General features: G+C 41.5%; 2 long non-coding RNA genes and 1 pseudogene across 3 annotated transcripts in view; 1 reads left to right on the top strand and 2 right to left on the bottom strand.

Moving 5' to 3' along the window:
* LOC115300762 overlaps positions 1–493 on the bottom strand; it is a 57,632-nt gene extending 57,139 nt beyond the window's left edge. The window contains exon 1 of the long non-coding RNA XR_003912832.1: positions 398–493. This is a non-coding gene — a long non-coding RNA (uncharacterized LOC115300762). The remainder of the gene's footprint in view (positions 1–397) is intronic.
* Positions 494–762: 269 nt separating this feature from the next.
* The window catches only part of LOC115300760, a 156,888-nt gene continuing 136,443 nt past the window's right edge, over positions 763–21,207 (bottom strand). For both annotated transcript variants that reach the window (XR_003912829.1, XR_003912828.1), the window contains one exon: positions 763–1,059. This is a non-coding gene — a long non-coding RNA (uncharacterized LOC115300760). The remainder of the gene's footprint in view (positions 1,060–21,207) is intronic.
* Positions 17,224–18,099, top strand: LOC115300759 (annotated as a pseudogene).

The following is a 21,207-nucleotide window of genomic DNA, read 5'->3' as shown; positions in this document are numbered from 1 at the left end:
CCTTGTAATAAAAAGTTAACAAAATGTCCAACCAAGATAATAATCACCATTTCACCCTTTATCCCAAGGTAAGACTTCTCATCCTTCCCCTTTGCTTCTTTCCCCTCTTCCTCTGGGTTCCGCTCCTCTGGTTGCTGCGCCCACCTTGTCCCAGCCCTGTTCCGGTGGCCCACGACATGTCAGCAGACAGGGGCTATTCTCTCTCCACATGGTCTTCCTGGAGAAGAGTAAAATGGCTCCAGTCTGGGTTCCCTCTGCTGAGTGGCAAACACTTGTTCCACGAAAGCCCTCAGCTCTCCAACACACTCTGAAAATGTCTGCTCCCCGTCCTGTCCCCCATGCCGCCGCGTCAGCTTCCTCACGCCTACATGAGGCAGGTGTCAAGGGCCGCCCTCACCTTTAACTGCAGAGCACACACACCTAGCTTTCAGTGTGTCCTGGAAGCTGCCTCTCGGTATTTGTGGTTTATGTAGAAAAGTAGCTTCCTGTCCTCTCCCTGGAGATGGGGGAGTGAAAAAATATCAGTGTTCCCCAAAGAGATCATACAAACCCTCCTAGTACATCTCTTGGATAAGATAACTGCCCCCACCACAACGTTCCTCCCCGTGATATGGAATATATTTTAGTTGTATCAAACTTTTACTTTCCATCACATGCGTTTAGAGATTTGTCCATACTTACATAGTAGGGTTTATGCCTTTAAACTCCATTTGTTTGTAATTGTGCTAGAGAACGTTATTTTATTATCATTGCTACAGTGGCTTAAAACAACAAACATTTATTATCTCAAACAGCTTCTGAGAGTCAGGTCTCTAGGACTGGTTTATTTGGGTGTTTCCAGCTCAGAATCTCCCATGAGGTTGCAATCAAGATGTTGGCCAGGATGGCTGTCATCTGAAGGCTTGACTGGGTCTGGGGGATCCACTTCCAGGAGGGCTCACTTACATACCTGAGCCTCAGCTTCTCTCAGTGTATCTGGAGGCCTCCATGTCTCACCAAGTAGTCTTCTCCACAGGACTGTTCAAAATATGGCAGCCAGCTTTCCCCTGAGCAAGTGATCTGAGGGAACAAGGGAGAAGTCAGGATATCTTTTATGACCTAGTCTCAGAAGTGACATGCCATGCTCTTGCCGTATGCTATTGGTCACATGGATCAACCATGGTGCATGCGGGAGGAGACAGGGACCTTTGGGGCCATCTTGGAGGCTGCTCACCTTACCTGCTGACATCATCCTGCGTGTTCTCAGAGCTGTCAGTATAAGCTGTGACACATGGACCCATTCCCCATGGAGTCCTATTCCATGGTGGGGGAAATCCTTCTAAGGTTTTGAGTGCAGCACTTGGTCACTATGTACCAAAACTGAGTAAAGTCTGTGTCTCTCAGAGATCCTAGTGATAACAGCACCATAGTTCTCTGTGTGGTGAGTCTGGGCCAGAGGATACATTTTCCAGAGAGATCCTGTTCTGTGCTTCTAATCCCCTGTCATAGCGCCCATTGCTCTCCTGTGCCCTTACCATCAAATCTCTTAGAAAGCCCTGGGGGGTCCAGCATGCAAACATGACTGAATCCTAGCAGAGATTAGGCTCAAATCAGGGTACTCCTAGCTGCTCCCTCCCAACCCCCACGCACCCCCGGATAGGGAACCCTGTCTGCAGTGATCAGCATGAGAAATGAAGACAAAGCAAGGAGGGCAGAGGGTGTCTATCTTCCTGTCACAGAAGTGAATCCTAAAACAGGAAGGCTTCAGTGGATAAGAGAAGACACCAAACACAAAGGTGCAGAGGACACATGATACTCCCTGCAGTGGACCTTCAAGCAATCTATGAATCCAGTGGTCCCACGACATAAGGGGAAGAAAGGGATAAAAGAGAAAGGAAACTTTAGTATTTTTCTTTGTTCTAAAGATTTTACTCTTAAGTAATCTCTATACCCCACGTGGGGCTTGAACCCACATCCCTGAGATCAAGAGTTGCACACTCTACTGACTGAGGCAGCCAGGCACTCCAAGGAAAATTTCCTTTTGAGTCTAGAGAGAAACTGTCTACTTGGCACTTGTACTAACATAAGACAAAGAAATTATGTTTGGGTTTGCATATCAGTTTCTTACAATTTTGGTTTGTGCAAAGTAGTGTCCCTGGGGTAAAAATGAGAACTGAGAAGTAGGCCATGGGCTGAGATGGTACCGCCCACGGGAAGGGGCAGTACCATGTGATGGCAGGTCTTCGTTACCAAAGGCTCACCATGTCTGGACTTTGCAATCTAGTTGACCCGGCCCCCAAACTCGAAGAGATGGCATTGCTCTTTTTATTCTACGGGTGAAGAAATAGGCCTGCAGAAGAGCAATAACTTGCTAAGTTGCTCTTAAAACTCGAGAGGAGGTTCATATCCAGACAAAGCTCACATGATTTTCACCAGTGCTTTTCATTTTCTTTACAGACCATTATCAATTGTCCCTTCTCAGCAATACCGTTCTCTGGCCAGAAAAGAAAGAGTAATCTGAACTGATACACCCACTTTGTGAGTCATTCTCATTTCCTGTCCTGTCCTCCACTAGCAGTGGGCTTACCGCCATTAACCTATTGCTGCAAGTGCTGGTCAAGGTGTAGTGTCCACAGGCGCCATTCCCATAGAGGTCACAGTGAAGCCAAAGGAATAAATGCAGTGTGTCTTTTCAAACAGTATTTATTTGGATAAAAAAAGTCGACCTGAGACACCTCATTTTTTTAAAAAATGAGTTTAGTTTGCACATTTTTTTTTTTTTTGCCATTCCTGTTGTATGAATTTGGGCATATTTCTCCTTTACCAAGGTTTTCTCCCCCGTTTCTTTTCTCCTATCTTGCCTTTTGTTGGATTAATGAAATTTCCTCAGCTCTTTCATTGGTTATAAGTACTACATGGTATTTCCACATCTATTTTTGGGACTAGGTGAAACTTTTTTTTTTAATTTTTTAAAATAAATTTTATTTATTTCTGATACAGACAGAGACAGAGCATAAGAGGGGGAGGGACAGAGAGAGAAGGAGACACAGAATCCGAAGCAGGCTCCAGGCTCTGAGCTAGCTGTCAGTACAGAGCCTGATGCGGGGCTTGAACCCATGAATGTGAGATCTGACCTGAGCTGAAGTCGGAGGCTTAACCGACTGAGCCACCCAGGCGCCCCAGGACTAGGCGAAACTTTTTAAAAAATGTTTTTATTTATTTTTAAGAGACAGAGAGAGCACAAGCTGGAGAGGGACAGAAAGAGAGGGAGACACAGAATCCAAAGCAGGCTCCAGGCTCTGAGCTGTCAGCACAAAGCCTGACAAAGGGCTTGATCTCATGAGCTGTGAAATCATGACCTGAGCCAAAGTTATACACTTAACCAACTGAGCTACCCAGGCACCTTGAAACTTTTTTTTTTTTTTAAACATCCTTCCCTAACTCCATTTTTCTATATAAGTCTTAAGTTCATTAAAGGGGTAATCCTTCTCCACTAAAGACATAGAATACCTTATTTTCCCTCTTCAATTTTTTTCTTTCTAACTTCCATATTGTAGTTCTCTAGTGTTTTAATACCTCTATGCTTTTAACCTCTCAATAGTTATGATTTACCATCAATCAAGGATATGTTTTATCACTCTTGGCCTGCTACTGCATCCCACAGCCAGTTCTTCCTTTCTGGATCATTTTCTTTTCTGCTGAAGTAACACTTCAGAAGTTCTTTCAAGTTGTTCTTTTTCTTTGATGTTCTGTGATAAAACTGTGATCTCTCCAGTCAAGGAGAGGATTGTCTTTAATTGTGTTGCTTGATGTTTGGTGTATCCCTTTAATTCTCAGCCATTATTCCTCAACTGGGCAATGTCATAGAAGTATCGGGAGGTGGGGACAACATGACATGGATGGTTAAGGAAAGGTCTCTGAGAAGGTGATGTAGGAACTGAGATCTAAAGGATTTGAAAGAGCCAGCCCCGGTGAGAAGAGTGTTCCAGACAGAAGGAAGAGCAAAGACAAGGGCTTGGCGGGATTTGGGAATTGAGGGAAGGCCCCTGAGTCTGGGGTGTGGGGAGTGAGGTGTGTGGGATGGCGGGAGGTCATGTTAGACCAGACAGGGAGGCAGGAGCCAGCTATAGAAGGGTTCCTGAGCTCTTCATGGGAGTTTGAGTTGAATGCAATCCAGAGGACCTTGGAAAGGAAATCTGAAGTCCTGTGGATCACATGAGGGAAGGCTTCAATGTCCAGGGTAGTATTAGATTTTATAGATTAATAGTGTCAGAGACAGAATGGCTTGCTGACAGGGTCGTGCTCTTCACACATGAAGCAATCATTACCCAGAGAAGTTAGCTGCTCTGCCCAAAGACACTCAAAGGCAAAAATCAGATTATAAACCAGAACTCCCAGTTGCTAGTCCAGATTCTGTTCTTGGGACAGCAGGAAGGGAGATGGGGAGAGTTGGGGGAGAGAGGTGAATGAGTCTGCACTTAGTTTCATTGGCCACGTCAGCAAGAAATTTAATTATCTGCCTCTCGAATTCTTTAGACAAGTCTATTCTCCCTCCCTGTGGCTGAGGACACTTATATCCTGCAATGATGCTTTGGGCTCTGTATCAGTTTAGAGCCTCAGCAGGAAACAGGTAATAACTCAAACTGGGTAATTGTAAATAGTCCTCTTATTAAACTCCCCTCAAAGGTATGGTGGGGTTTAAGAAACCAAGTAGGATGGTGCAGTGCTCTGGGGCCTGTGATGGTGGAAACCATGTAAGTCCGAAGGGGTATATTGATTTCCTGTCAGTGCTGTAACAAATCACCACAAATCTGGTAGCTGGAAATGGCACAAATTTATTCTCTTACAATTCTAGAGGTTTAGAAGTCTAAAATGCACCTCACTGGATCAAACTCTAGTGCCTTGTTTCTTTCTGGAGACTCTCAGGAAGAATAGTTTCCTTGCCTTTTGTAGTAGCTGATCCCAGAAGCTATCTGTATTCTTTGGTTCATAACCCCCTTCCATCTTCAAAACCAGCAATGGCTGGTCGAGTGTTTCTAATGATGCCATTTCTCAACTTCTTGACTCTTCTGAGTCCCTCCTTCACATTTTAAAGACCCTTGTGATTACATTGGGCCAAACTGGATAATTTAGGATAATTTCCTCATTTGAAAGTCAGTGATTGGCAACCTTAATTCCATCTGCAAACTTAATACTCCCCTTGCCATACAACCTAATATATTCACAGGTTCCTGGAATTGAGATGGGGACATCCTTAGGAGCCATTATTCTGCCTACAATGAAGGAGCAGACATGAAACAGTTACTAGAACCCAGAGGATGTAGCTGTGTGTGGTCATGTGACTAGAATGTGAGCTTTGGTAGAGAACTGGGTTCCCTAAATTGGGAGCAGTAGATATCATCTGGCCAGTTTTCTATCTGGCCACAGTGGACAAGGAAGCAAAGGGAAGACTTATTGCACTGGTTGGGTAATCAATCCTGATTAGCATGAGGAATTAGGGTTGCTGATATACAAGGAGATAGTAAAGAGAATTTCTGGCACTCAAGGCATTTAACTGGGTGTCTCTTATACTTCTATGTCCTGTATGGGAACTGCAGCAACCATGACCCACCAAAGGCAGGGAAAAAAGGGCCCAAAGGTCTCAATCAACTTGGGCCATCCTAAATGCTGTCAGGGGATGAGGGAAATTTAGAATGGGTATGGAAGAGAGAGATGATGAATATCAGGTACAATCAGGGACCAACTTTCAATAGCAAGGACTCTTGTTTCTGAATTCTTCCGCGAGTTTGCAACTAGGCACCACCTTGAGGGACTGTGTGACTCATTTGGACCCAGACCTCCCTCTAGGGCAAGGAATCTTGTACTCACACACAAAAATGGAATCTCTACAAGACAGTACAAGAGTCAATACTATGGAGAATGAGTAGGAGGGGTGGGTTATACCTGATGCAAATCTATGTTAATCCTTAGATTTCCTCATCACTAACAGCCTCTGAGACTCTGTTCACACAACTAGAGGTTGATCATCACTCTGGGAATGCTAGGTCCTTCACCTTGACCTCCACCATGCAGCTGGGCCAAACATCCATGAACCCAGGGTTTCTGGCTCCTCCCACAACTTCTAGACTTGGGTGAAATGCCACATTGATTCCTGCTACAGAAAAGGCCACCTGACAACCCCTGGAAGTGCTGGGAAGTTAACTTCCTGTGGATTGAGTCTCTACTAATGGAAAACAGGAGATGGGAGATTGGCAGATACACTCCCCATCACCCCCCTCCCGTGGCCTGCTCCGAAGTGCCATTTCTCTCTACAGCCTGTTTGGAGCAGAACCATCTGCCAACCAGACACGCTTGCTGAGTAACCTGCTGTGATCTTGGAGGCTTCTCATGAAGTGTCAGCCAGAATGACAACGTACCATTTCACACTTCCTCATGTCTTTTTTGCTTCACTTCCCCTTTTCTCATCTTTGCTGCCTTTTTTGTACTCCTCGAGTGGAATGGTTAATTTTATGAGTCAATTTGTCTGGGCCATGGTGCCCAGATATGCGGTCAAACATTTTTCTGAATGTTTCTGTGAGGGAGATTTTTAGATGAGATGAACATCTGACTCAGTGGACTTTGGGTAAAGCACATCATCCTCCATATGTGGGTGGTCTTGTCCCAACAACTGAAGGTCTGATGAGGACAAAGGGATGACTTTGTCTAAACAAGAAAAAACTCTATACCAGACAGCCTTCAAATGTCAAACACAGCATCATTTGGCTTCCCTGGCCTCCAGCCTGCTGGCCCATTCTGCCCATTTTGGACTTGTTAGTCCTATCATTGCATGAGCCAATTCCTTTTAATTAATGAATTTATTTTTAATATTAATTTATTTAATTTATTTATTTGAGAGAGAGAGAGAGTGTGTGTGTGAGAGCAGGGTAAAGGGACAGAGGGAGAGAGAGAGAATCTCAATCAGGCTCCATGCTCAGCGTGGAGCCCATGGCGGAGCTGGATCCCATGACCTTGGAATCGAGACCTGAACTGAAATCAAGAGTTGGATGCCCAACTCACTGAGTCATTCAGGCACCCCACAGGAGCCAATTCCTTAAAATAAATCACTTCCTATATAGATATACATCCTACTGGTTGTTCTCTGAAGAACCTTGACTAATAACACCAAGTAAGTCTCCAGCTCTTTCATCCTTGCTTCAGCCTCTGTTTTAGAAGGAATTCATCCAGCCGAGACAAGGTCCTGCCTTTCATGGACCTGAGACTTCATCTTCAACCCCATGTGAATATTAAAACTCCAGGCCGTGGACCCTCCGGGTCTATCTACAGGTCTACACTCCATTGACTGCCCTAGTTTCTTCATCTTTCTTACCACCCTGCCTTTGGGTTCCTTATTTCTTTCTGGGACTTTAGAACTTCCTATTATTTAATAATAAATTTCCTCTTATTAGTTTCCTTTCTTTTATTCTTCAGCAAATGTTGTTAATATTATTACACACTATTCAGTATCTATTTGTATTTGTAGCAGGAAGGTAACCCTGTCTCTGTATAGCACATTGACTGGATTTCCTCCTACAGTTTGTCTTTGTACATATAAAATTGTTAAACAATAACAAATTCTTCATTTGTGTGTGTGTGTAAGTGTATATGTGTGTGTATGTGTGTGTGAGGCTCACAATTTTATTGTATGGGTTTCCTTTTCACTAGCCACTTCACTAGTGTTGGATATTTAGATTGATTTTTCATTTTTACTATTAAAATTCATTTTCTGGTGAATATATTTATGGATAAAACTTTTTAGTTATGTTGTATTATGCCCCTAGTATAGATTTCAAAGGTAGAATCAACACATCAAAGAATACAAACATTTTAAAATCCAAATCGCTCTCATCAATTATGCCTTCATGTGACACTCTAGACATCTTGATTGAAGTTTGGCATCGACTTGTCTGTTCTGACTTTGATCTGTTCCTTAAAGTGAATTCTTTAGATAGCTACTCTCATCCATTAAAGATTTCTTTTCACTGGTTTAAATTTCAGAGGGCAGTCATTGCAAGTTTTATCTTTCTGGTTGTAAGGACACAGTTATGTTAATGAACAAAACATTCCATGTGCTTTTAACATATCTATTGCTTTGGATTACCCCTTACCACCACGATATGAGTGTGGACATTTTCCTTTTGCTTACTGGAAAACACGCTTTGCAGCAGCCTGGTTAAGGGTGTAAGCTCTGAGGTCAGACCTGCCTGGATACAAATCAAAGCTCCTCTGCTCACTTGCTTTGTCACTTTGGCAAATAATTTACCCTCACTGAGCTTTAGATTTACCTGTCAAATGAGAATAACAATAGTATGAAACTCAAAAGGCTGCCATGAGAATTAATTGAGATAACACACCTAAAGTCCTGAATACACATAAAAGAAGGCCCTTAAAAAGCCCTCACAAATGTAGCGTTTTTAAAAAAGTGTTTATTTATTTATTTTTGAGAGAGAGTGAGCGGAGAAGGGGCAGAGAGAGATGAGGAGAGAGAGAATTCCCTAGCAGGCTCCGCACTGTCAGTGCAGAGCTTAACATGGGGCTCCATCTCACAACTGTGAGATCAGGACCTGAGCTGAAACCAAGAGTCTGATGCTTACCTGACTGGGACACCCAGGTGCCCCAGGAGCTGTTATTAACAGAGTTCAGCACCTGATGGACCTCCCTATGGCCCCGGAGGTATCCTAGGGGTAGATGGTGGCCATGGGGAGTGTGACAAACTCACCCCAAGGGCTCAGTTTGTCATCCCTCTTTTCTGCTTCTTCTTTTTAAATGTTTTTATTATTTATTTTTGAGAGAAAGTGAGGCAGAGTGTGAGCAGGGGAGGGGCAAAGAGAGAGAGAGAGACACACACACACACAGAATCCGAAGCACGATCCAGGCTCTAGGCTGACAGACAATGCAAGGCTTTAACCCATGAACTGCGAGATCATGACCTGACATAAAGTCAGACACTCAACCAACTGAGCCACCCAGGCGCTCCCTTTTTCTTCTTCTAACAGTACTTGACAGATTAACTAAGTGTAACATAATTATTTGTCTTATTCTATTCTCATTTTAGTCTTATATAATTTTTTTTAGTTTTTTAAAAATTAAGACATTATAGATACTGCTAAAGTCTCTTTTTTTCTTAGGTTTTTAAATTTTTTTCAAGGTTTCTTTATTTTTGAGAGAGAGACTGAGTGCATGAGCAGGGGAGGGGTAGAGAGAGAAGAGGACAGAGGATCTGATCATGATACTTAGCCCACTGAGCCACCCAGGCGCCTCTCCATAACTCCTTTCATCTTGTAATGTGTACCCATTAAACAACTCCCATACCCGCTCTGGCCCTGGCGATCACCACTGTGCTTTCTGTCTCTATGAAGTTGACTCCTCTAAGAACCTCATATAAGTGGAATCATACAGAGTTTGCCTTTTTGTCACTGGCTTATTTCACTTCGCATGATGTCCTTAAGGTTCATCCATGTTGCATCCTATTTCAGAATCTTCTTCCTTTTTAGTCTGGACAATATTCCAGCCTAAACATTGTCCATGTTTACCACATTGTGCTTATCCAGCCACACTAAAGCCTCTCTGACCACCCTCCTACTCTCCATCTCCTATCCCTCATACCCAAGTGGATCACACTCATGAACATACTTTTGCCTTCCAGTCTTAAAAATTTTTTTTTATTCGAATATTTGTACTCCCAGAAAATAGACAGAATATGTGTGGTGTTTTGCATAATCAGTATCATACCACATATAATATTTTGCATCCTGTACTTTTCACTTAATGTTTTTGAATTATCCATCCTGATACTTATGGCTCTATTTGCTCCATTTTAACACTGCATAATTTTCCACTATGTGTATATTTCACGTTTTATTTACCCACTCTCCTAGGATTTGAGGCCAGTAGCTTTTGATGGCTTTCTGATACTTTAAAATACATTAAAAATAATTTGTCCAGTTTTCAGTCCTTAGAGGGAGAGCTGGTCCTGGCTTTGTTTGTGGCTCTTCCCTCTGCAAACCAAAGTTCAAGAATATATGCACAGGATGCTTTACAATGTCAAGCTCCAGACAAAACGTCAATAAAATTTTCTGCCAGAGAGAGAGGCAACAACATTCTCTGATTTCTTTTTTAAAACTTTTTTTTTTAATGTTTTATTTATTTTTGATACAGAGAGAGACAGAGCATGAGAGAGGGAGGGGCAGAGAGAGAAGGAGACACCGAATCTGAAGCAGGCTCCAGGCTCTGAGCTGGCTGGCAGCACAGAGCCTGACGCGGGGCTTGAACCCACGAACGTGAGATCTGACCTGAGCCAAAGCCGGAGGCTTAACCGACTGAGCCACCCAGGCGCCCTAACATTCTCTGATTTCAATGCGGCAAAATTAGAAATAGAAATAAACTTTAATGAGCACGTCATAAGGGCCAGGCACAAATCGAGACTTTTTAAACATACTAAGCTATCAAACAAATCTCATTCAATTAGCACAATAAGCCGATGGAGTAGGGAAAGTGTTATTACCATACACAGATGAGGAAACGGCAGTGAAAGGACTTGCCCAAGTCCTCAACAGGGCTTTGTTAATGGAACAAGGACTCAAAACAGAGCAGCTGTCTGATTCCATCATGCTTAATCACTACTATATTGAAAGTAGAATTAGAAAAAAAGAAATAACATTTGCAAATTAAAAGTCAAAGAGAAATAAGTGGATTGGAAGACACTATGGGAGACGTTGTAGCACAGAGGTTCTCCCTGCTGGCTCAGTCGACAGAGCATACAAGCTTCTTTTTAAAAATATATTTGTTAGGCCTTTATTTTATTTTGAGAGACAGAGAAAGAGAGTAAGTGGGGGAGGAGCAGAGAGAGAGAGGGAGACACAGAATCTGAAGCAGGCTCCAGGCTCTGAGCTGTCAGCACAGAGCCCGAGGTGAGGCTCAAACTCACGAAGTGTGAGATCTTGACTGTGAGAGAACTGTGAGAAAACAAATTTCTGTTTTTTTAAAGTTCACCTCATTTTGAAGCAATTCCTTCTAGCAGCCTTAGGAAATTAATATAGATGACAGAGAACACAGTAACATATGGTAGAAATAAGTCCAAATTTACTGATAATTGCAAGCAGGTAAACTAATCTATTCAGACTAACAGATTGGATGAAATAAAGCAATGCAAAATCCAGTTATATGCTGGTGACAAGAAGTGGAGTGAAAAAAAAGTGGTTGCAAAGGTTGTAAATATAAGGCTGGGAAAGATATAGTGGCCCATTATTAACCGAAGAAAGATAGAGTAGCAACATTAAGTCAGACCACGGAAAATTTAAGACAACAAGGAATTAATGAGAATAAGAAATGACAGTACGTAATTATATAGGGAAGACTCCACCAAGTGGGCTTTATTTATTTGTAAGTAACGTTAAAATACAACTAACAAACTGGAGGGAAGTATTTGTAGCTCATAAGATAGGCTAAGGCCTTATTATCCTAATGCATAAAGAACCTCTAGAAATGAATAAGAAAAAGACAGAAACTCTTGGGAAAAAAATGGGCAAGGGATATGAGTAGATGTTCACAGAAAATGCTCAATTCCAGCAGTGCAGAAATGTAGTTTTCAACTATGCCGAAATACCATTCTTATTGAATTTATTTATCGAAACATGTTTATTATTGAAGTATAGTTGACAGTCGATGATTTGGTAGTTTCGTGTGTACTATAGAGTGCCTGCATGATTCAGTACGTTATGCAGAGCTCACTGTGACGGGTGTGGCTACCATCTGGCGCCTCACTATTGGACTGCTATTAACTGTATTCCCTATGCGGTACGTTTCATCCTCATGACTTATTTTGTAACTAGAAGTCTGTACCTCTAATCACCTTCACCATTTAAAAATGATCAGATTGGTATAGATCCAATAAGTTGATTGGACACCAGGTTAGCCAGTGTTTAGGGTGTGATGACGCAGGTCCCCTCACACGTTGTGAGCAGTAGGGCAGATTGATAGAACATCTGTGAATGACGAGTGGCAATATGGAATAAAATAACACAAGCATATTCCTTTTGACCCATCAATTCCACTTCTCCTAGTTTATTCTACAGATATAAATAAAATGATGTATGAAAAAGGCCATTAATTATACTACTTACAAAACAAAAGATTGATTACAATTTAGTGAATAGTCATAAAATACAAATACCGTATGTAACTATTAATAAGAATGAGGGGGCGCTTGGGTGGTTCAGTTGGTTAAGCACCTGACTTCGGCTCAGGTCATGATCTCCAGGTTCATGGGTTTGAGCCCCACATTGGGCTCTGTGCTGACAGCTCAGACCCTGGAACTTACTTCAGATTCTGTGTCTCCCTCTCTCTGTCTCTCCTCTGCTCACACTCTGTCTCTCTCTCCTTCAAAAATAAATAAACATTAAAAAAAACTTTTTTAAAAGAATGAGGACTCTCATTATGTGGTGATTCCTAATCATCTCCAGTATATATTATTAAATGAAGAAAGTAATGGATAGGACAGTGTGTACAATATGCCATTCTTTTATAATAAGGAGTTACCGCTACACAAATATGATTTATAAATATCTGTAGTTGCTCATATATGCACAAAATCTTGCTGAAACGATAGGTAAAAAACCAACTGGTAACACTAGTTGCCACTGGAGGGGAACCCAGAGGCTAGGGGAGTGGAGTGGGAGGGAGTCTGAGGACAAACCACCCACCAAACCAAACAACAGCTACACCAAACCACCATCACCCTCCCGTCTCCATAGAATGAGAAAAAAAAAAAAAACCCAAAAAACCTGTAGAGATAACTGGCAAAACTAAGGGCTGATTCTTTTTTTTTTCATTTTTTTTTTTGGAGAGAGAGAGAGAGAACATGAGCATGTGAGCACAGGGGAAGGGAGAAAGGGCAGACGGAGACAGAGAATCTCAAGCAGTCTACATTCAGCACAGGAGCCCACTCAGGGTTCGATGCCACCGTGGGATCATGACCCAAGTGGAAATCAAGAGTTGGGTGCTCAGATGACTGAGCCATCCAGGTGCACCAGGGATGGTTCTTTTAAAATGACTAATAGGGCGCCTGGGTGGATCAGTCGGTTGTCGGACTTCAGCTCAGGTCATGATCTCATGGTTCATGGGTTCAAGCCTTGCATCGGGCTCTGTGCTGACAGCTCAGAGCCTGGAGCCTGCTTCTGTGTCTCCCTCTCTCTCTGACCCTACCTCGCTCATACTCAGTGTGTGTGTGTCTCTCTCTCAAAAACAAACAAACAAACAAACAAACAAACAAATAAATAAAATGACTAATAAAATAGACAAACCTATGAAAAAGGTGATCAAGGAAAAGAGAGAATGTACAAATAGTACTTAGTGAGCTGTATTCATTCTTGGTCCCCATCTATTGTATGTCAAGGCTGAGGATGACTTACTTCCATGTCACCTAGAATGGGTCAAGGCTTTCTTGGGAAAGGGATCACTTCCAAGGCTTAGCTGTCAAGGGAAGTCAAAAGTCCCCTCATCTTCTTTTCATCCCACAGAGGCTGCTGGGGATTGGTGTCCAGCAGTGAGTCTCTTCCCTTTGTAACCTTCCCTTCTTAAAATTGCAAATGTACGAGCAACCTTATCAGTGAGGTTGCCAAACAGATCATTTGCCATCAGGAAAACTCAAAAAAATAAAAAATTATTAGAGAAAATGAATCAATAGTTCATCAAACTCTGTCTTCCTGCCCTCTCCCAATAAAAGCACCAGGACAAGATGGTTTTAGAGATATGTTTTACCAAGAAGAAATGGATCATTAAAAAAAACAGAAACTGTTGTTTCTTTTTTCTTTAGAAAACAGAAACTGTTTTGGAGAAAAGACAGAGACAGAGTCAGAGAGAGAAGGAGAGGCACACACAGAGAGAGAGAGAGAGAGAAAGAGAGAGAGAGAGAGCGCGCGAGCACTATTATACTCATTTATATCCCCCCAATTTTGATATATTTGTGTTTTTATTTTCAATCAATTAAAATTTTTCTAATGTCTCTTGTAAATCACTGTTGATGTGTGGGTATTTAGCAGAGTGTTGTTTCATTTCAAGATGCTTAGAGATTTTCCAAATACCTTTGTTATTTACTTCTAGTTTAATCCTGTCGAGGCCAGAGGACATGCTTGTAATATTTCAGTCTCGTTAAATGTGTTGGGATTTGTCTTATGGCCCAGAACATGGTGTATCATGATGAATGTTTCATGTGTGCTTGGGGAAAAAAAATGTATATTCTGCTCTTGTTGCGTAGAGCTTTCTATATATGTCAACAAAGTCAAGTTGGTTGATAGTATTGGTCAGGTCTTCCATATCCTCATTGATTTTCTGTTTACTTGTTCTATCAATTATCAAGAGGGGGTATTGAGGCCTTCAACTATATATGCATATTATCCTATTTCTCCTTCTAATTCTAACAGTTTTTACTTTATCTATCTTAAAGTTCTGTTTTTAGATGCATACACATTTAGGACAGTTACATCTTCTTGCTAACGCGATCCCTTTTTCATTATGTAATGTTCCTCTTTATCCTTGGCTTTGTTCTGAAGTCTACTTTTTTTTATACTAATATAGCTCCTCCAGCTTTCCTTTGAGTAGTGCTTGCATGATATCCCTTTTACATCTTTTTACTTTTAAACCATTTCTCTTTGTTTTTAGAATAAGTTTCTGGTAGATAACGTGTTAGTTTTGTCAGAGATCTGACAATCTCTGCTTTTTAATTTGGGGTTCTCTCTGCGGCTGTCCTTTATATCAGTACTAGGTGAAGGCCTTTGGAAAAGAGCTTGTGAGACACCCTGTGTCTGGGTGTCCATTGTTCTAAACCAGGGGCATTTTGCCCCCCGAGGGATATTTGGTAATATCTGAAGACATTTTTGATTATCACAACTAGGGGAGTGGGTATTACCGGCATCTGGAAGGTAGATGCCAGGAATCCTGCTAAATATTCTACAATGCCTGGGACAAACTTTAACAAATAACTATCCTCCTCACAATATCAATAGTGCTAAAGCTGAGAAACCTTGTTTTAAATGTTAGCCTACACTAGGATTTAAGGAATTCATTAACATTTTAGCTGCTTTCTTCCTGCCTACTCTTACGGCGGCCGCGTCTCCCTCCCCTGCTTTGACCAAAGCAAAACCGTTCATGTATCCCATCTTTCCTTCGAGGGTCTTCTCAGTCTTCAGAATTCAGTTTGCATGGTTGCCTCAGCTTCCTGATGAAGTCTAGGAAAGTTATGATTCTGTAGATGATCTCTATTTTTTCATTCATAGTGTGGGAGTTGATGTTTTCTTGTGGCTTTGTGCATTCTAAGTTTCCATTTGATTGTTTTATTTTGAGAGAGAGAGAGAGAGAGGGCACAAGTGAGGGAGGGGCAGAGAGAGAGGGAGAGAGGCAAAGAATCCCACAAGGGGCAGAAAGACAGAGACAGTGAGAGAGAGGGAGAAAGAGGGGAAGAGAACTAGGCTCACCCGAAGCAGGACTCAAATTCAAGAGCCATGAGATTATGACCTGAGTTTAAGTCAGATGCTTAACTGACTGAGCCACCCCTGCAATTTGGTTTTTAAATAATCAATTCTAAACCAGGATAAGAACAATTATCAACCAGTCTCAATGAGGAACATAGATGTAAACATCCCAAAGTTGTAATAGCAGTATACAGTATATACAAAATAGAGAGCAGCTGGAAATTGATCTCATTCAATGTTAGAGATAAAAGGGCTTACCATTCATTCCATTATTTTCTGCAGATAAGTCCTTTTATCATACTGAAATCTGATGGCAATTAAATTCTGATATTTTTCCAAGCTACTGTATGAAGGGGATGCTGAGGGCCATCACTACAGAGCACACTGCAACATAAGGACTCTGCTGTTCACCAGTTTCGGTGCAGCAGTATATACAAAACAAATCATGGCCATGTAGAATTTATCCCAAGAATACAAGGATGCTCACCAACAGAAAATTTATCACCATAATCCAGTTCCTTAAAAGGTCAAAGGAGCAATCCATGTGATCATCTTGGTAGAAGCAAAAAAATTTTTTTCTATAGAATTTGAAAATCAATTCAAAATGAAAAAAAAAAAAAACCTCTTAGCAGACTAGGACTAAAAGGGTATTTTCTAAACCCAATATAGAATCCTAACAAACATCTATAATAAACAGCATTTAAAAATGAATCCTAACTATATTCTCATTGAAGTCAGTAATAAGACAAGGATGCCTGTAGCACGCCTACTATTCAGTATTATACTGGAGGTTTTAATCAATACAATAAAGTAAGAGGAGGTGAGATGTAAGAATTCATAAAGAGAAAAACTCAATATTTGCTGATGCATAAACTCTTTGACAAGATATTAGAATAAAATAAGTCAGCAGTTTGCTAGCTGCAAGATCAACATGCAAAATCAGTAATGTCCTACAACATTATAACAACTTAGAAATATTAAAAAGTTACCATTCATAAAATCTATCAGATATCTAAGAATAAAAATGACATAGAATTTGCTCTTAAAAAAAATATATATATATATACACAGAGAGAGAGAGCACGAGTGGTGAAGAAGGGCAGAGGGAGAAGGAGAGAGAATATCTCAACAGGCTCCACGCCCACCATAGAGCCCCATGTGGGGATTGATTCCACAATCCTGGGATCATGACCTGAGCCATAATCAAGAGTTGGACACTCAGTGGACTGAGCCACCCAGTGCCCCAGTATTTGCTCTGTCTTTATGGAGAAACATATAAAACATTTTTGAAGAATAAAACGAAGATCTGAGTAAGAAGGGAGACAGCCTATGTGTGGAGAGGCTCGGTAACACAAAGATGTCCATTTGTCTCCATTTTAATTTATGAAGTCAATGTAATTCTGATAAAAATTTCAAAAGTTTTTTTTTAGTGAATTTCATATGGAAGAATGAAACTTCAAGAATAGCAAAAACAATTTGATGAAGAAAAAAGATGCGGATACTTGCCTTACTGTATACCTAGACTTATTAAAATGCTGTGGTAAATGAAATAGACAAATAGACCAATAGAATAGAATAGAGAGCCCAGAAACAAACTTTCAGGTGGGTGAAAATTTGGGAAATGACACAAATGAGCTTATACAAGTCAATGGAGGAAAGGAAGGACAAGTCAATAAATGGCATGATTGGTTTTCCACATAAAAACAAATTAGATTCTTATTTCAAATCATAATAGGAAACTGACCTTCAGTGTGTCAGTTCCAGCGCCATGGCGCCCTCCAGGAAGTTCTTCGTCGGGGGGTGGGGTGGGGGGTGGAGGGGATCTGGAAGATGAATGGGCGGAAGAAGAACCTGGGGGAACTCATCACCACCCTGAATGCGGCCAAGGTGCCGGCCGACACCGAAGTGGTTTGTGCACCCCCCACGCCTACATCGACTTTGCCTGGCAGAAGCTAGATTCCAAGATTGCTGTGGCTGCGCAGAACTGCTACAAAATGACTAAGGGAGCCTTTATTGGGGAGATCAGCCCTGGCATGATCAAAGACTGTGGAGCCACGTGGGTAGTCCTGGGGCACTCGGAAAGAAGGCATGTCTTTGGGGAGTCAGATGAGCTGATTGGACAGAAAGTGGCCCACGCCTTGGCGGAGGGACTTGGAGTAATTGCCTGCATTGAGGAGAAGCTAGATGAGAGGGAAGCTGGCATCACTGAGAAGGTCGTTTTCGAGCAAACCAAGGTCATCGCAGAAAATGTGAAAGACTGGAGCAAGGTTGTCCTGGCCTATGAACCTGTATGGGCCATTGGTACTGGCAAGACTGCAACACCCCAACAGGCCCAGGAAGTACATGAAAAGCTCCGAGGATGGCTTAAGTCCAACGTCTCTGATGCGGCGGCTCAGAGCACCCGTATCATCTAGGTTCTGTGACCCGGGCAACCTGCAAGGAGCTGGTAAGCCAGCCTGATGTGGATGGCTTCCTCGTGGGCGGGGCTTCCCTCAAGCCTGAGTTGGTGGATATCATCAATGCCAAACAATAAGCCCATCTATCTCCCCTCCTCTTCCTGCTAAGCCAGGAACTAGGTAGCTCAGAAGCCCAGTGACTGTGCTTCTACCCCGCCCCCCCCCCACCCTACACATGCTTCTGACGGTGTCACCTGCCCCCTCGTGGCCAAACTATACCTCTTCTTTACCGTTTACACTACCCCGCGACGGTTGGGACCAAGCCTATCCCTTCTCCACTGTAGTGGTTGGAACTAAACATGTCACCAAGGTGGCTCCTCCTTGGCTGAGAGGTGGAAGAGGTGGAATTTGCTCATGGGTCCCCTGCTCAGTCCCCAGTGAGGGCAGGAGAGAGAAGCCATCCTCCTCTCCTGTCTTGCACCATGACGCCAAGCGCTGAGACAAAGTCCTGTTGTCCCCTCAGAGGCCAGCGGTGCCGTTCTCTCCCATGGTGCCAACACCTGTGTGTGTTGTGTATGTGAGCAATCCCACGTGTGGGGGAGAATAAACACCTGGCACTAAAAAAAAAAAATCATAATAAGATAAACTAAAAACTATGTTTGAGAATACAAAACTGCAAAACGTTTATTTATTTATTATTTTTAAATTTACATCCAAGTTAGTTAGCATTTAGTGCAATAATGATTCCAGTAGAATCCAGTGATTCATCCCCTACATATAACACTCAATGCTCATCCCAACAAGTGTCCTCCTTATGACCCTCACCCATTTAGCCCTTCATGCCACCCCAAATCCCTCCAGCAACCCTCAGTTTGTTCTGTGTATTTAAGAGTATCTTATGTTTTGTCTCCCTCCCTGTTTTTATATTCTTTTTGCTTTCCTTCCCTTATGTTCATCTGTTTTGTATCTTAAATTCCTCATATGAGTGAAGTCATAAGATACTTGTCTTTCTCTGACTGACTGATTTCACTTAGCATAATACACTCTAGTTCCATCTATGTTGCTGCCAATGGCAAGATTTTATTTAATTTGATTGCCAAGTAATACTACATTGTATATATATACACACCACATCTTCTTTATCCATTCATCTATCAGTGGACATTTGGGCTCTTTCCATACTTTGGCTATTGTCGATAGTGTTGCTGTAAACATTGGGGTTCATGTGCTCCTTTGAAATAGAACATCTGTATCCTTTGGATAAATACTTAGTAGTGCAATTGCTGGCTTGGAGGGTAGTTCTATTATTAGTTTTTTTAGGAACCCTCATACTGTTTTCCAGAGTGGCTGCACCAGTTTGCATTCCCACCAGCAGTGCAAAAGGGTTCCCCTTTTCCCACATCCTTGCTAGCATCTGTTGTTGCCTGAGTTGTTAAGTTTAGCTATTCTCACAGGTGTGAGGTGGTATCTCATTGTGGTTTTGATTTGTATTTCCCTGATGATGAGTGATGTTGAGCATTTTTTCATGTGACTGTTAGCCATCTGGATGTCTTCTTTAAAGAAGGGTCTATTCATGTCTTTTGCATTTCTTCACTGAATTATGTGTTTTTTTGGTGTTGAGTTTGATAAATTCCTTATAGATTTTGGATACTAACCCTTTATCCAAATTGTCATTTGCAAATATTGTCTCCCATTCTGTTGGTTTCCTTTTAGTTTTGCTGATTATTTCCTTCACCATGCAGAAGCTTTTTATCTTGATGAGGTCCCAACAGTTCATTTTGCTTTTGTTTCCCTTGCCTCTGGAGACATGTTGAGTAAGAAGTTGCTGTGGCCAAGGTCAAAGAGGTTTTTGCTTACTTGTCCTCTAAGATTTTGATGGCTTACTGTCTTACATTTAGGTCTTTCATCCATTTTGAGTTTATTTTTGTGTATGGAGTAAGAAAGTGGTCCAGGTTCATTCTTCTGCATGTTGCTGTCCAGTTTTCCCAGCACCATTTGCTGAAGACACTGTCTTTATTCCATTGGATATTCTTCTTGCTTTGTCAAAGATTAGTTGGCCATACATTTGTGGGTCCATTTCAGGGTTCTATTTGCTATTCCATTGATCTATGTGTCTGTTTTTGTGCCAGTACTGTACTGTTTTGATGATTACAACTTTGTAATACATCTTCAAGTTCAGAATTGTGATGCCTCCAGCTTTGGTTTTCTTCTTCAGGATTGCTTTGGCTATTCAGGGTCTTTTCTGGTTCCATATAAATTTTAGAATTGTTGTTCTAGTTCTGTGAAGAATGCTGGTGCTATTTTGATAGGGATTGCATTGAATACATACATTGCTTTGGGTAGTATTGCCATTTTAACAATATTTGTTTTTCCAATCCATGAGCATGGAATATTTTTCCATTTTTTGGTGTCATCTTCAGTTTATTTCATAAGCTTTCTATAGTTTTCAGTGTATAGATTTTTCACCTCCTTTGTTAGGTTTATTCCTAAGTATTTTATGGGTTTTGGTGCAATTGTAAATGGGATCAATTCCTTGATTTCTCTTTCTGCTGCTTCATTATTGGTGTATAGATATACATCTGATTTCTGTGCATTGATTTTTCTGAATTCATGGATCAGTTCTAGCAGTTTTTTGGGGGGAATCCTTTGGGTTTTCCATATAGATTATCATGTTGTCTGTGAAGAGTGAAAGTCTGACTTCCTCCTTGTCGATTTGGATGCCTTTTATTTCTTTGTGTCTGACTGCTGAGGCTAAGACTTCTAATACTATGTTGAATAACAGTGGTGAGAGTGGACATCCTTGTTGTGTTCCTGACCTTAGAAGGAAAGCTCTCATTTCTCACACTATAGAGTTAAAAATCTTTTTTTAACATTTTATTTTTGAGAGGCAGAGAGAGACAGAGCACGAGCAGAGAAGGGACAGAGAGAGTGGAAAACACAGAATCTGAAGCAGGCTCCAGGCTCTGAGTTGTCAGCGCAGAGTTGTGGAGCTCAAAACCACAAACTGTGAGATGTGCACAAGATGTTGATGGCAGCATTTTATGTAATAGATGAAAATTAAAGCAACGTAAATGTTCATCAACATGAAAATGGATAATTTTGTCTTTTCATATAATAAGATGCTCTGTTTTATGCAGTGAAAGTGAATGGACTAGAGATGCAAGTATTGTGTGTGGTTCAATTCCAAAATCATAGAGTCAACAACTTGCAGCATGAGAGGTACAGTGTGGAAAAACCGTTTTTGTTAAACTGTAAAAACAAGCGAAATAATACATATGATTCATGAATATAAGTGTAATAAAAATGTAAAAATGTGGACAAGAAGTATG

Source organism: Suricata suricatta, chromosome 9 (assembly GCF_006229205.1).
Source record: "Suricata suricatta isolate VVHF042 chromosome 9, meerkat_22Aug2017_6uvM2_HiC, whole genome shotgun sequence".
In the NCBI taxonomy this organism is placed as follows: domain Eukaryota; kingdom Metazoa; phylum Chordata; class Mammalia; order Carnivora; family Herpestidae; genus Suricata; species Suricata suricatta.
Note: the sequence above shows the minus strand (reverse complement) of the source record. Positions and strands in the feature narration are given on the sequence as shown.